The sequence below is a fragment of the Apteryx mantelli genome, chromosome 13, assembly GCF_036417845.1.
Source record: "Apteryx mantelli isolate bAptMan1 chromosome 13, bAptMan1.hap1, whole genome shotgun sequence".
Classification (NCBI taxonomy): domain Eukaryota; kingdom Metazoa; phylum Chordata; class Aves; order Apterygiformes; family Apterygidae; genus Apteryx; species Apteryx mantelli.
The window spans coordinates 11,603-28,394 of NC_089990.1; the positions used below are offsets into that span (position 1 = coordinate 11,603).

The 16,792-nt window shown below is 52.9% G+C and overlaps 1 long non-coding RNA gene across 1 annotated transcript; it reads right to left on the reverse strand.

Annotated features, from left to right (window-relative positions):
* Window positions 1-9,226: 9,226 nt before the first annotated feature.
* On the reverse strand, window positions 9,227-10,166 carry LOC136993289 (uncharacterized). Its single transcript, XR_010885553.1, has 3 exons — window positions 9,504-10,166; window positions 9,373-9,425; window positions 9,227-9,277 (listed from the first exon to the last, which is right to left on the reverse strand). It is a non-coding gene; the product is annotated as an uncharacterized lncRNA (long non-coding RNA).
* Window positions 10,167-16,792: the final 6,626 nt, after the last annotated feature.

Sequence of the window (16,792 nt, forward strand, 5' to 3'; positions counted from 1 at the left end):
CCCTAACCCTAACCCTAACCCTAACCCTAACCCTAACCCTAACCCTAACCCTAACCCTAACCCTAACCCTAACCCTAACCCTAACCCTAACCCTAACCCTAACCCTAACCCTAACCCTAACCCTAACCCTAACCCTAACCCTAACCCTAACCCTAACCCTAACCCTAACCCTAACCCTAACCCTAACCCTAACCCTAACCCTAACCCTAACCCTAACCCTAACCCTAACCCTAACCCTAACCCTAACCCTAACCCTAACCCTAACCCTAACCCTAACCCTAACCCTAACCCTAACCCTAACCCTAACCCTAACCCTAACCCTAACCCTAACCCTAACCCTAACCCTAACCCTAACCCTAACCCTAACCCTAACCCTAACCCTAACCCTAACCCTAACCCTAACCCTAACCCTAACCCTAACCCTAACCCTAACCCTAACCCTAACCCTAACCCTAACCCTAACCCTAACCCTAACCCTAACCCTAACCCTAACCCTAACCCTAACCCTAACCCTAACCCTAACCCTAACCCTAACCCTAACCCTAACCCTAACCCTAACCCTAACCCTAACCCTAACCCTAACCCTAACCCTAACCCTAACCCTAACCCTAACCCTAACCCTAACCCTAACCCTAACCCTAACCCTAACCCTAACCCTAACCCTAACCCTAACCCTAACCCTAACCCTAACCCTAACCCTAACCCTAACCCTAACCCTAACCCTAACCCTAACCCTAACCCTAACCCTAACCCTAACCCTAACCCTAACCCTAACCCTAACCCTAACCCTAACCCTAACCTAACCCTAACCCTAACCCTAACCCTAACCCTAACCCTAACCCTAACCCTAACCCTAACCCTAACCCTAACCCTAACCCTAACCCTAACCCTAACCCTAACCCTAACCCTAACCCTAACCCTAACCCTAACCCTAACCCTAACCCTAACCCTAACCCTAACCCTAACCCTAACCCTAACCCTAACCCTAACCCTAACCCTAACCCTAACCCTAACCCTAACCCTAACCCTAACCCTAACCCTAACCCTAACCCTAACCCTAACCCTAACCCTAACCCTAACCCTAACCCTAACCCTAACCCTAACCCTAACCCTAACCCTAACCCTAACCCTAACCCTAACCCTAACCCTAACCCTAACCCTAACCCTAACCCTAACCCTAACCCTAACCCTAACCCCTACCCCTACCCCTAACCCTAACCCTAACCCCTACCCCTACCCCTACCCCTACCCCTACCCTACCCCCAGCCCTACCCCTACCCCTACCCCTACCCCAGCCCTACCCCTACCCCTACCCCTACCCCCAGCCCTACCCCTACCCCTACCCCTACCCCTACCCCTACCCCCAGCCCTACCCCTACCCCTACCCCTACCCCTACCCCCAGCCCTACCCCTACCCCTACCCCTACCCCCAGCCCTACCCCTACCCCCAGCCCTACCCCCAGCCCTACCCCTACCCCTACCCCTACCCCTACCCCCAGCCCTACCCCTACCCCTACCCCTACCCCTACCCCAGCCCTACCCCTACCCCTACCCCTACCCCTACCCCCAGCCCTACCCCTACCCCTACCCCTACCCCTACCCCCAGCCCTACCCCTACCCCTACCCCTACCCCTACCCCTACCCCCAGCCCTACCCCTACCCCTACCCCTACCCCTACCCCTACCCCCAGCCCTACCCCTACCCCTACCCCTACCCCTACCCCCAGCCCTACCCCTACCCCTACCCCTACCCCCAGCCCTACCCCTACCCCTACCCCTACCCCCAGCCCTACCCCTACCCCTACCCCTACCCCTACCCCCAGCCCTACCCCTACCCCTACCCCCAGCCCTACCCCTACCCCTACCCCCAGCCCTACCCCTACCCCTACCCCCAGCCCTACCCCTACCCCTACCCCCAGCCCTACCCCTACCCCTACCCCCAGCCCTACCCCTACCCCTACCCCCAGCCCTACCCCTACCCCTACCCCCAGCCCTACCCCTACCCCTACCCCCAGCCCTACCCCTACCCCCACCCCTACCCCTACCCCCAGCCCTACCCCTACCCCTACCCCTACCCCCAGCCCTACCCCTACCCCTACCCCCAGCCCTACCCCTACCCCTACCCCTACCCCCAGCCCTACCCCTACCCCTACCCCTATCCGTGCCTGTAGTCCTGCTGCTAGCCCTACCCTTTTGTCCTTAATGGAATTAGTCCTAGGCCTGTATTTGTAAGTCCTAGGTCTTGTGTTTGTTCTCATGTTTTGGGCAGTGCATGGGTCTGTATGTCTGGATGATCACAGCTTCAGGTGACTGCACCCTCCCTGGGTTTGAGGTCCTAATGGGTGTCTAACCTGTGTACTGCTGTGTGGAGTGCTGGCTGTAGTCTTAGTTTGTGGTCTGTAGTTTCTGTAGTCTGTCATGTGTCTGTATGTTATGCTGTACATGCATGCAGTAATGTGTTTTGTGTGAGTAGTATATTTAAAAAGAAAGAAAAATAATAAGTATAGGAAGAAATAATTTGCATATTTAATGAATTCATTAGCAGAAGTAGGATACTGGCTGGGAGTAAATAATTTTTTTTTTATTTTAAATTGTATAGTAAAATTGTTTACTCCCAGCCAGTATGCTAGAAAAAAAGCAGACAGAAAAGTAAAGTAAGGAAAGAACAAAGGAAATGCTTTTTATTCTCAGCTGAGAAAAAAAAGCAGAGAATAAAAAGCTAAGAGAAGAAAGGAAAGACTAAAAAGAGAGAGGAAAGAGGGGAAAAAAGGAGAAGAGAGGAGGGAGTAGAAAAACAGCAAACAACAGAAAATATAGAGAAAAACAAGAAGGAGCAGAGAGCAGAGCACAAAGAGCAAGGCAAAACCAGCAGAGAGCAGAAAGCAGAAAACAGCAGAAATAAAGGAGAAAAAAGCAGAAAAGAAAGAATAAAAAGCAAAGAGCAGAGAACAAAGCAGAGAATAAAGAGCAGAAAGCAAAGCTAAGCAAAGCTAAACAAAGGGCAAAGGGCAAGGCAAAGAGCAGAAAACAGAACAAAGGGCAAAGCACAGAGCGGGAAGCAGGCAATTAGGCAGAGAGGAAAGAGCAAACAGCAAAGAGATGAAAGCAATGAGCAAAGCAAAAAATGTAAAGCAGGATAGCACAAAGCAAAGAATAAAGAGCAAAGCACTAAACTAAAGTAAGGTAGAGTGGAAGACTAAACAGTAAAGACTAAAGACAGAAAAGTAGAGAAAAACAGGGGTAAAGCAAAGAAACTGGGAGAACAGAAGAAAGAGACAAAATAAGAGACACAAAGAAATAACAAAAATTAAAAAAAAAGAAATCTTTTCCTTAAGAAAAAAAGAGGACAGAGGAGGACCAAGATTAAAATAAGAGGATGACAAAAAAAAAAAAATCTGTCTTCCTCTTATTCTAAAAGTAGAAAGGACCAAGAGCAAAGGGGAAAACAGCAAGAGCAAATGTGTGGCGCAGGTACTTCAAATAACACAACAGAAACAAACAACAAAGCCATCTTTATTTGAAAGCAGACACAAACTCAGGCATCTTGAACATCTTTATTGCTCAAAAAAATACACAACAATCTCTTTATTACAACATCATAAACAAATCTTGGCCTTCCATCACCACAAAACCAGCAGCCTTCCCTTCCCCCTACCGGAACTCAGCATCTGCACGAGCACAACAAAGTTACATTTCAGTTACACAATCCATTACAAAGCAACAGACAAAACATCACAAACAAGCCCACACTCTGCATCAGCTGCCCATACTCTTCAGCATCCATCTCTACAATCTCACCACTACCACTCACATCCACCCACACATACTCTACCTTCCTACAGTAACAAGCAAGCACCACAGGTTTTTTAGACAGCCCCCAGTAACAGGGTTACCGAGTGCCTCCAAAAACCATCCTGCCTAGAAAAACCCAGCCCCAAGCCAAAACTCTGCAGCACTATTGGCGATGATCATCGCCTCACAGAGTGGCCGGGACCAGGAAAAAAAAACCCAGCCAGGGGAAAAAAAAAAAATCCCCCGGCTGGGGTTTTTTTTTTAAATAGTTAAAAAATTCTAAATGCTAACTCCACCCTAGAGGAAAATAAAATAGAATAAAAACAACACACATGCATACAAAGTTAGACACATTCAATACCCAGCCCACCCAACAACCACACAACTGCCCACTCATTCCCACCATCACTGCTAATAAGATAACCACCACCTTCCATCCCTTTTTTAAACACAACACTGTATCAACATGAATAAGAATCCCCCAAAATGCCCACACCAATCAAGGCAAATTTTCTTTTTTCTTTTTTTTTTTTTTTTTAAAGAAAACAATATTTTTACACCTTACTGAAACCCCTCAAAAAGTTTCATGGATACATTACTCTGCTCTGGCCACAACCATTACTACACCCACAAAAAAGGCAGCTCCAACCACAGACACGGGCACACAGACACGGGCACACAGACACGGGCACACAGACACGGGCACACAGACACGGGCACACAGACACGGGCACACAGACACGGGCACACAGACACGGGCACACAGACACGGGCACACAGACACAGAAGACACTGCCAGCCAGAAAGCCCTATGAGGCCACAACCATGTGGCTCTGATGCTCTGGATGAGCCCAGAAAAGAGTCAAATGCCACTGCCCCTGATGGAAAGGGCCTGGCAAAGCCAGGCAGATCGATGCAGAAGAGGCCAGCAAGAAAGGCCTAAGGACATGACGATGCAGGGAAGAAAACCCTGAAAGGAGGCCAGGAAGACGCAAAACGAGGGAGGCCTCGGAAGAGGAGCGGCCGACAAGGCCTCGATGAGGGCCACGGAGATGACCGGCCACAAACAGTCACGGTGCAAAGATGGAGCAATAGACAACCCCTTTTAGCTGGCTGCACAGAACAAGATGCCATCCATGGGCACAAAACTGATGCATCAGACCACTCAAAAGACAACAGATGCCTACCGCACTAGTGCTGCACAGCATGCTCCTCGAGCACAAGGAACAAGAGCAACATCAAGACCTGAGCAAAAGATAGCACAGCTACAACGCACACCACATAGACTACACAACATCACAGACAGAGGCTGGAGCTGCCCTGCCTAGAACACACTCACCTTCTGCCACGCACACCCCACCGCCTCTGCCTCACACACAGCACTCATCCAGAACAGCGCTCCACACTGTACTCACTGTCAGCACACACACAGACACACCACCAAGACACACCAACACCCTTTGCCCCTCAGCTTAGCCTTCGCACTGCTCTGGGTCACCATCTGTCTTCAAGAGGCATCCTCAATGGCAGCCACATCCTCTCTGATCTTCCTCCAGTTGCCACATTCACCTTCATCACCTGCCAAAACAGAGCGCAAGCGGTCACCCCCACGCCGGTCAGCTCCAGCCTCGTCCGCCAGAGCACCCTCCACGCCAAAGCCCCGCTGGCACTGCGCTCGCCTGCACTGCGCCAATCCCAAACTCCAACGTTGTGGCTGGCGGGACACCCACGGCACCTGCAAAAAACAAAACAAAACAACATTTCTCCTCCGCCAGGCAACACTCACCAACCCCACAACACCCAACACCAGTCAACATTCCAGGCCAGCACTACTTTCCTCTGCACACTACCATAGCTAAAACCCACAAGCAAGGCAGCTCCAGCCCCAAAAAGACAGACACACACAAACATCAGACAGACATGAAGGAAAGCCCTACACAAAAAGAACTATTCCTACACGTAAGACACTGCCGGCCGGAAAGCCCTATGAGGCCACAACCACATGGCTCGGATGCTCTGGATGAGCCCAGAAAAGAGTCAAATGCCACTGCCCCTGATGGAAAGGGCCTGGCAAAGCCAGGCAGATCGATGCAGAAGAGGCCGGCAAGAAAGACCTAAGGACATGACGATGCAGGGAAGAAAACCCTGAAAGGAGGCCAGGAAGATGCAAAACGAGAGAGGCCTCAGAAGAGGAGCGGCTGACGAGGCCTTGATGAGGGCCACAGAGATGACCGGCCACAAACGGCCTTGATGCAAAGACGGAGCAACCATCAGCCCCTTTTAGCTGGCTGCACAGAACAAGATGCCATCCATGGGCACAAAACTGATGCGTCAGACCACTCAAAAGACAGATGTCTACTGCACTAGTGCTGCACAGCATGCTCCTTGAGCACAAGGAACAAGAGCAACATCAAGACCTGAGCAAAAGATAGCACAGCTACAACGCACACCACATAAACTACACAACAACACAGACACAGGCTGGAGCTGCCCTGCCTAGCACACACTCACCTTCTGCCTTGCACACCCCACCGCCTCTGCCTCACACGCAGCACTCATCCAGAAGAGCCTGTCACCAAAGGAGCAATGCACTTCACTCCTAAGAGGGAAGCAGCACTACATTTATTGCAGTAAGACAGCAACTTAACAAAGTTTACAATTAAATAAGAACAATTTAATGAGGTTCAATTGGCAAGGTTCACTCAGTTATTTACTGCATGAAGGACAGGGTCAGATGCATGTGCAACAGAGACCCTCCCGTTGAGTCATGAGGTTCAGACTGGACCCCCTTGCTTTCTAAACTCCTTTCGAGAGGAGCCTAGGTGCGGCTGGATCCAGTCCTAGTCCCAGACTTGGTCAATGGTTTATGTCTAAAGGAGTGAGTGCGAAGGGAACCCTCTCATTGAGTCATGAGGTTCAGACTGGACCCCCTTGCTTTCTAAACTCCTTCAGAGAGGAGCCTAGGTGCGGCTGGATCCAGTCCTACTCCCAGACTTGGTCAACAGTTTATGTCTAAAGGGGTGAGTGCAAAGAGAACACTCCCGTTGAGTCACGAGGTTCAGACTGGACCCCCTTGCTTTCTAAACTCCTTCCGAGAGGAGCCTAGGTGCGGCTGGATCCAGTCCTACTCCCAGACTTGGTCAACAGTTTATGTCTAAGGAATTATGCACGCAATTAGTCAGAGCTATAACTCAGGAAAGTTTCACAAAGTTCACAAAAGTTCAGTATGCTATTAATCACTTGCTGAGGATCTGTCACAGGCAAGGAATCTCTCTCAACCTCGAGAAGTAACCTGGAGAGGCGTCCCTGCTCAAGAGGAGGTTCTGCAGTGCAGTCCGCTGCCCTGCAGGAGGGCTCAATGGGCTCTGGGCTGCCCCCTATTTATTGGGGGGGGGGGGAGATGATTGACTCATAGTCACATTGGCATACTAGACAGGCCTTAGTCGGCACATGCTCAACTAGCCCCTACATACGTGCTGTTTACAGGGAAATCAGGTTGAGGGGGACAGAGCACATCAGTGCTGGGGGGGGGGGGGAAGGAGCACACCACCACAGAGCCCTCCACACTACACTCACTGTCAGCGCACGCACACACACACACACACACACACACACACACAGAGTCAAGACACACCAACACCCTTTGCCCCTCAACTTAGCTTCTGCAGTGCTCTGGGTCACCATCCATCCTCAACAGCAGCCGCATCCTCTCTGATCTTCCTCCGGTCACCACATTCGCCTTCATCACCTGTCAAAACAGAGCGCAAGCGGTCACCCCCATGCCAGTCAGCTCCAGCCTCATCTGCAAGAGCACCCTCCACGCCAAAGCCCCGCTGGCACTGCGCTCACCTGCATTGCACCAATCCCAAACTCCAACATTGTGGCTGGGGGGGCACCGACGGCACCTGCAAAAAACAAAACAAAACAACATTTCTCCTCCGCCAGGCAACACTCACCAACCCCACAACACCCAACACCAGTCAACGTTCCAGTCCACCACTACTCTCCTCTGCACACTGCCATAGCTAAAACCCACAGCCAAGGCAGCTCCAGCCCCAAACAGACAGACAGAAACATCAGACACAGACACAGACATGAAGGAAAGCCCTACACAAAAAGAACTATTCCTATGCATAAGACACTGCCAGCCAGAAAGCCCTATGAGGCCACAACTGCATGGCTCTGATGCTCTGGGCAAGCCCAGAAGAGAGTCAAACGCCACTGCCCGTGACGGAAAGGGCCCGACAAAGCCAGGCAGATCGATGCGGAAGAGGCCGGCAAGAAAGACCTAAGGACGTGACAACGCAGGGAAGAAAACCCTGAAAGGAGGCTGGGAAGATGCAAAACGAGGGCGGCCTCAGAAGAAGAGCGGTCGACGAGGCCTCGATGAGGGCCACGGAGATGACCGGCCACAAACGGCCACGATGCAAAGACGGAGTGACGGATGGCCCCTTTTAGCGGGCTGCACAGAACAAGATGCCATCCATTGGCACAAAGCTGATGAGTCAGGCCAAGCAAAAGACAACGGATGCCTACCACACTAGCGCTGTACAGTGTGGGCTGTACTCCTTGAGCACAAGGAACAAGAGCAACATCAAGACCTGAGCAAGAGATAGCACAGCTACAACACACACCACATAGACTATGCAACAACACAGACACAGGCTAGAGCTGCCCTGCCTAGTACACCCTCACCTTCTGCCATGTACACCCACCGCCTCTGCCTCTCACACAGCACTCATCCAGAAGAGCCCTCCACACTACACTCACGCACACAGAGTCAAGACACACCAACACCCCTGGCCTCTCAACTTAGCTTCTACAGTGCTCTGGGTCACCATCTGTCTTCAAGACACATCCTCAATGGCAGCTGCATCCTCTCTGATCTTCCTCCCATCGCCTCATTCGCCATCATCTGCGAAACCAGAGCACAAGCAGTCACCCCCAGGCCAGGCAGCTCCAGCCTCATCCACAAAAATACCCTTCACAAAGTGCCATGGGCACTCCGCTTACCTGCACTGTGTCAATTCCAAACTCCAACACTGTGGCTGGGGGGAGCCCACAGCACCTGGAAAGAACAAAACAAAATTACTCCTCTGCCAGGCAGTGCTCACCAGCCCTACAACACCCAACACCAATCCACTCACCTGACATGCTCAGCCATGCCTGGAAAAGGCCCACACGGTACCTGAAAAAGCAGAGCAAAAGACATCACCAACAGGCAGCCCAACACCACCCACCGCACAATAAACCTCTGACCCGACAAGCTCCCCCTCTCATCTGCTCAGGCTCTTGTCAGCACTCAACTTCTCCTCTCCACAACTTCCAGCAAAACCTGCAAACACAAACAGAAAGCAAGCGCTCAGATCATGCCTGCAAAACCACAGCCCACCCACATCAAGCATTTGCTCCCACACCTTCACCTGCTCTGCTCACCCATCCCGAACACCATGCTACGGGTCGCCAGGCCGAGGCCTGCCACCCACCTGTAAAACCAAAACAGTGGTGGGCAACACAGACAGCGCCAACGAGACAACAGCCCTACCCTAGGCTCTACTTCCACTATCGGACTGACACTCACCTTGCTGTGCTCCTCCTGCATGCAAGCAACCTACTCTCCACATTGCTCCACACCTATAAGCACAAAGCAAAAATTAACCAGAGAACCGCTGACCGCAACACTCCGCTTCCAGCAACAAATCTCTAGCTCACCTTCCTAGGGGCGTGACCCTTTCTTCCTCCATCTCCCTCGGGCCCGCTGGGAATGCTGCACCACATCTACAAAAACAACAACATAAGGTGCACGCAGAAGCTGACCAATCACCATTCCAGTTCATCACTGCCACACTCTGCACGCTACCATTGCTAACACCCACAAGCACGGCAGCTCCAGCCCCACACAGACAGACATACACACAAATATCAGACACAAACATGGAGGAGAGCCCTACGCAAAAAGAACTATTCCCACGCATAAGACGCTGCCGGCCAGAAAGCCCTATGATGCCACAACCGTGCGGCTCTGACGCTCTGGACGAGCCCAGAAGAGAGTCAAACGCCACCGCCCGTGATGGAAAGGGGCTGGCAAAGTCGGGAATATTGATGCAGAAGAGGCCGGCAAGAAAGACCTGAGTTCATGACAACGCAGGGAAGAAAACCCTGAAAGAACGTGAGAAACACACGGAAGAAGAATGGCCGACAAGATCTCAAAGATGGCCGCAAAGATGACCGGCAACAAATGGCTACGATGCAAAGCCAGTGCGACAGACTACCGCTTTTACTTGACTGCACAGAAAGAGACATGATCCATTAGCACAAAGCTGATGAGTCAGGCCAAGCAAAAGACAACGGATGCCTACCGCATTAGTACTGCGCAGCGTGGACTGTGCTCCTTGAGCACAAAGGAGCAGAGCAGCGTCAAGACCCGAGCAAAAGATAGCACAGCTACAACACACACCACATAGACTACGCAACAACACAGACAGGCTGGAGCTGCCCTGCCTAGCACACCCTCACCTTCTGCCATGCACACCCACTGTCTCTGCCTCACAGCACTCATCCGGAAGAGCCCATACTATGCTATGTCAGCGCACACACAGCCGAGACACACCAACACCCGTGGCCCCTCAACTTAGCTTCTGCAGTGCTCTGGGTCACCAGACATCCTCAACAGGCATCCTCAATGGCAGCCGCATCCTCTCTGATCTTCCTCCGGTCACCTCGTTTGCCATCATCGCCTGCCAACCCAGAGCGCGAGCGGTCACCCCCGGGCCGGTCGGCTCCAGTCTTGTCCGCAAGACAAGACTCCTCCGTCAAAGCCCCACGGGCGCTCCGCTCGCCTGCGCCGTGCCAATTCTAAACTCCGAAATTGAGGCTGGAGGGACACCCACAGCACCTGGAAAACCAAAACAAAGTTTCTATGCTGCCAGGCAGCACTGACCGGCCCTAGAACAACTAAAACACCATTCTGATCGCCCATTCTACCTCACCTGAAATCCTCAACCATTCCTGCAAAAGGCCCACACGCTACCTGAAAAAGCAAAGCATACAGCCCCAGAACCCAGGGTAGGGGTCAGAAGCAGACCCACAAAAGAGCACGTGGCAGTGGGTTCAGGGGCACGGACGGAACAGAGGAGTTGGCAGGCAAGACTGCCGATGGTTTCCTCGTGGTCCAGAGGAGTCCAACAGTTTCTTCCCTCTCAGCGCCGAGGCTTGGGCAGGAAAAGAGGGGAGCTCGTTAGTTGTGTGTAGGATAGTTTCTGAGCCTTTGGGGCACATGTGCTTACAGTTGGGTTTAGTGTCCAATGATGTGACTTCTTTTCTCATCATACTGCACTTGCAGGGTGGGAGGACGCTTCCTTCCCTCTTCAGATAAAGTCGGGACTCTTCTGCAAGTCTACATACCACAAAAATCCCACATGGTTTCTCCCTGAACAGGGCTGACAATATTTCTGAGGAGCAGCAAAACATCCAGCAAGCGAGCCAGAAACCAGACTAGCTGATGAGAGCGATACCTCACACACATCCCAATTACTAGAAATGCTACAAAAACAAACAAACAAATAAAAACACATACACACACCCCTCTAGGGTGTAAATGTAGGAGGAAATGTTTTCCCAGGACCTCTGCTGTCTCCTCTTGTCTGCAGTCCAGGAGAGGAACAACAATTCCTCAAGTGTGATCCTCTTGAAAGAGTCCAGTGGTGAAGCTCCATCCCTTCCACGGTAAACACAGAAACACCAGAAAACAATACTGACAGGTAACAGAAGATACAACTGGAGACTCAGAAGCCCTCTTCCACCCCTGAACACCCCACACCGAGATACTGACCCAAGAAAAAAACTGTCTGCCATAAGCAGCTTTCTGGCATGCTCACAGCTCCAGCTTGAGCCATTCCCTTGCTCTTACATCAAGGAACAACCTTTGCTTCTCCAAACACAGCAATAAATCTTCCTGAGTAGCTTTACTTCCTCAAATGCTGTTATTTGCCAAGGCAATTCCAGACCACTGCTCCCATAGGAGAACAAAAGCGGAATGAACTCCCTGGCCCGAGACCCTGGCTTTATGTAACACTAATCCCACCCACTGACCCACCCACAAGCCCTTGGAAGGGGAGGGGCAAACCACCGGCAGCCATAAATACACAGGGCTAGGCAGAAGCAAGGCTTTTTCTTCCGCTCGGTATCTAGAAAGGAGAGCACAGAAAGGATAAACAGACCTCTTTGATGAAACGGACCATCTACTTGGTTACTGAGACTTCATGTACTCTATCCATAATATCAGGAGGTATGTTCTCTTTTTACCCTAACTACACTAGCCTTTGCATTAAAAACTAGAAATCACTTCTGCTTATGCTTAGGAAGAAAGCTCCAACATTCCACATAACCTATAAAGGGCACACTATACCACACTCCTGTGATTGGTTCAGGCCTGCAGATAGTACAGCTGTTCTAGCAGGGCAGCATTTCCTGTAGGGTGAAGCAAGTTATCAAAATAAACTCCTGGAACATGTGTGCTTCTGTAATGTGAGTACTTCCAAAGAGAGATGTTTCCTATATAGTACCTAGAGTAATTAGAAAAAGGGGTCAGTGGGCAGAATGGGTAGATCTCCAGGGGAACACGAGCTCTGTTTCTCTAGATGAATGAGACACACAAGGAGACAAGAGGGGTGCTAAGAGGACTGGAGAACCAACACGGGGCTCTAGGGCACAAAAAAGGCTTCCAAAAGAGGTTCTGAAATCACTAGAGGGGTCCTACAAGGTCTAAAGGGCCAAAACAGAGCTTGGGAACAAAAGGAAGGCTGAAAGAATAGTCCAAAGTAAAAGAAAGGGGTTCCTCAGAGCTATACAGGACAAACAGAGATCTATGCAAAACAACAAAGTTCTAAAGAGGAATCCAGAACAGATTAGACATCTCTTATAGAAACTAGAGAAGAACTAAAAGAAACCAGAAGAGAACAACCAAGGTCTCCCAAAGGGTCCAGAGGAAAACAGGGTGCTCAGGCAGCTGAACAATGAAAAGAGCACTCTAGGGCATAAAAAAGGCTGCAGGAAGAGTTCTGAGAACACTGCAGAAATCCTAAAGGAGCTAGAGAGCCAAAAGACAACTCTAGGAAACAAGAAAGGCCAAAAGAGTAGTCCAGAACATGCTAGAGGAGTCCTAGGGGGACCAGATAGGCAAAAAGTAAAAACAGGGGAGCAAGGAAGACCTGCGGAGGTGGTCTGAGGGGACAAGAGAGGTTGTGCAGGGTGTGGAGGGCCAGAAGGCAGCTCTGGGGCACAACCAAGGTCTCCGGTCGGGTTCTGGGGGAACAAGAGGGGTCCTAAGGGGTCTAGAGGGCCAAGAGAGAGCTCGGGGACAGAAGGAAGCTGAAAGAGCAGTCCAGAACGCACTAGGGGTGTGCTAAGCGCTCTACATGGCCAAAACATGACTCTGGGGAACAAGGAAGACATCTGGAGGGCTTCTGAGGAGACTAGAGGGTTACGAAGGGGGCTGGGGGGGGCCAGCGGACAGCTCTGGGGCACAACAAGCACCCCACGAGGGGTTCTGAGCAGACCAGAGGGCTTCTAAGGAGATTACACGGCCAAGAAATAAAAACAGTGCAACAAGAAAGACCTCCGGAGGTGCTCTGAGGAGACAGGAGAGGTCCGATGGAATGCAAATGGCCAAAAGAAGGCTCCGAGGCACAACAAAGATGTCAGGAGGGGTTCTGAGTGGACTAGATGGGTCCTCAGGGGTCTGGGGGGCCACAAGACAGCTTTGGGGCATGACAGAAGCCTTTAGAAGGGTTTCTAAGGGGACTAGAGTGGTGCTAGAGGGGTCTAGAGGGACAATGGAGGTCTGTGGGTGTAAACTGAAAGGCCAAAGGAGGGGGCCAAAGCAGAACAGAGGGCTGCTAAAGGGACTGGATGGCCAACAGAGGGCTCCAGAGCATGAAGAAGGGCTCCAGAAGGATCCTTGTAATCCTGCACGATCTAGAGAGAAACAAAGACTTCTTAAGGGACAAGAGAACAAATGCAGTGCCCTGGAGCACACCTAAAGGCAAGTGGATAGGTCCTGAGGGAACTAGGGAGCAAATATGAGAGTGCTGGGGAGACAACAGGCAAAACTGAAGATTCTGGGGCATTAAGTCACCCGCCATAATCTTCCTGCTTGGACCCTGTCTCTTACCTCTGAGAGGTTGGCCTTTGCTTTTATTCTACAGGCAGCTGTCAGCTGTTGCGTAGTCTTGGCAGACAAGTTGAGGACCACTGCCCAGGCAGTCGTGACCCGCAACACCACATGCTCAGAACAGTTCTCAGGAAGTCATGCAGATTCATAACCTGAAGAGCAAAAGCAAATATCTCTTAAGCACAGTTTTCATTTCATCATAGGAGCAATTTTTCCCTCTCTTCTCCACTGTACTGCATCTAACAACGCACCTTCCTCATCACCATTTTCCCCTGCTACTTCTACTCTTCTCCGTTGCCCCTGTTGCATCTCAGTTGCATCTTAGTCCTCTAAAGCAGCTGTTTCTCATCCACATGTACTTTCATTTCCGGTCACCGATTACCCTTCCTGTTTGTCCTATAGCAGGCAGCCGAGACACCCTGGCCTGGTGTTTAGACACACATCCCTTTTCGTCTGGCCAGCAGCTGAGACAGAGCAGAGGGCAGCAAGAAGGGTGGCTCTGAACATAGTAGACCTGGGCACCCAGCAACACAGAAGCAGCAGCAAGGCATCAAAGAGATCACATCTTTGTAAAGAAAATACTTATAGTTCCAGGTCTTTAGAGGCAACTGGGGATTCTCTGTATGCATGCCCAGGCCTCCTACAGGCTCCTTCTGCACAGTTAAAGGTACCTGAATGTAATGACCTTGGGAGGCAGTGACACAGTGTCCCTGGGGCTGCTGTAAGGTACCTGTGGCTGTTCCAGGGTCTCTCAGGCTGTTCTAGGCTCCTTGGACAGAAACAGTGCTGATCACGTTTCCTTGAGGACTTTCTCTTGTGCTGCATAACAGGATAGCTCTGCACTGAGCCCTCCCAGCACCGCTGCTCCTCATAGCTGATGCCTAACTAGCCTCAGTTCTGAGCAAAGCTATGACTACCAGTCCACACAGCCCCTCGCACTCTCCTTGCCCTCCCCATTGCCAAGAGGGACAGCCCCAGCCCCTGGGGACAACCCTGCCTGGTCACACCAGAGATGGAAAACATTTCCTGACCTGTACGAGGGAAAAACTGGGAAATTCCACTGTCCCTGATGACCTATGGGGACTCTCACGTGAGTGGCACATGTCCAGTAAGGACCAGACACAGCAGGCCACTGCTGCAGGGCAGAAAAGGCACAGGCATCTGGAACTACAGCTGCTGGCCTGCCACAGAGCACAACGCGGAGGGCTGCTGGGAATCCCGCTGACAGAGAACTGCACCTCCTGCCACCTCGAGAGGCGCAACATGGTCTCCCAGAAGGCCAATATAGGAAGACTACACCTCCCGGCATGCCCTACAGAGTAAAATGGCCACCAAGAAAACCATTGTTAAAAGACTATGCCTCCCAGCATGCCGTGCAGGCTAAAATGGCCTCCCGGAAGCCCCGTGTCGGAAGACTACTGCTCCCGGCATGCCGCGCAAACCAACATGGCCGCCCGGAAGCCCCGTGCCGGAAGACTACTGCTCCCGGCATGCCGCGCAAAGCAACATGGCCGCCCGGAAGCCCCGTGCCGGAAGACTACTGCTCCCGGCATGCCGCGCAAACCAACATGGCCGCCCGGAAGCCCCGTGCCGGAAGACTACTGCTCCCGGCATGCCGCGCAAACCAACATGGCCGCCCGGAAGCCCAGTGCCGGAAGACTACTTCTCCCGGCATGCCGCGCAAAGCAACATGGCCGCCCGGAAGCCCAGTGCCGGAAGACTACTGCTCCCGGCATGCCGCGCAAAGCAACATGGCCGCCCGGAAGCCCAGTGCCGGAAGACTACTGCTCCCGGCATGCCGCGCAAACCAACATGGCCGCCCGGAAGCCCAGTGCCGGAAGACTACTTCTCCCGGCATGCCGCGAAAAGCAACATGGCCGCCCGGAAGCCCAGTGCCGGAAGACTACTGCTCCCGGCATGCCGCGAAAAGCAACATGGCCGCCCGGAAGCCCCGTGACGGAAGACTACTGCTCCCGGCATGCCGTGGGGGGGGTTGTGCAGCGCTTCGTGAGGTTTGACCGTCTGGCGATTCCGTTCCGATCCGCCCCTATTCCCCCCCCCCTCGGGACCCGCATACCACCGCAAAGCCGGGAGCGCGGCCCCGCGATCCCCAGCACCGGATTCCCACGACACCGCCGCGACCGGCCCCGGGTCAACTCCGACATTGCCTCTGGCCCCCCCCCCCGCAATCCTCCCCAGGGATTCTCTTGAGATCCCTCCCCCCCCTCCCCGACACGCTCCCAGTCTGACCCAGGACCACCCCCCCCCCGACCGCGCAATAAACCCCACCACAGCCCCGGCGCACCCCCTTCCTCTCTCCCTCCCCCCCCCCCCAGCACCAGCACAAACCCGGCGCGCCCCCTTCCTACCCCCCCACCCCACCACAGTCTCAGCGCACCCCCTTCCTACCCCCCCGCACTACCAAAACCCTGGCGTACACCCTCCCTCCCCACTCTCCATGGTCTCAGTGCACCGCTCTTCCCCACCACGTCCTCGGCCGGCCCCCACTGCCCCGGTACACCGCCATCCCCAGCCCCGGTGCACCCTGGTTGTGCCGCGTTGCCCGGGACGCTCCCATCTGCCGGGACCCTCGGCACGTGGGGGACCCGCAGCCCCGAGTGTGGACACCCTCGCCCTGCTCACCTCCTCCGTGGTGCAGCCGCCCTGCCGGTCCCAGCGGGCGGTGCTCGGCAGCAGCTCCATTGTCCCGGACTGGCCCCAGCACAGGCTTCCCCCAACTGCACCCCAACCCCGGTGCGTACCCACTGTTGCCATCAGCTCCACCTGGGACTCATCCTGTCCCCCCAGCCCCACCTGGGGATCGTCCCAG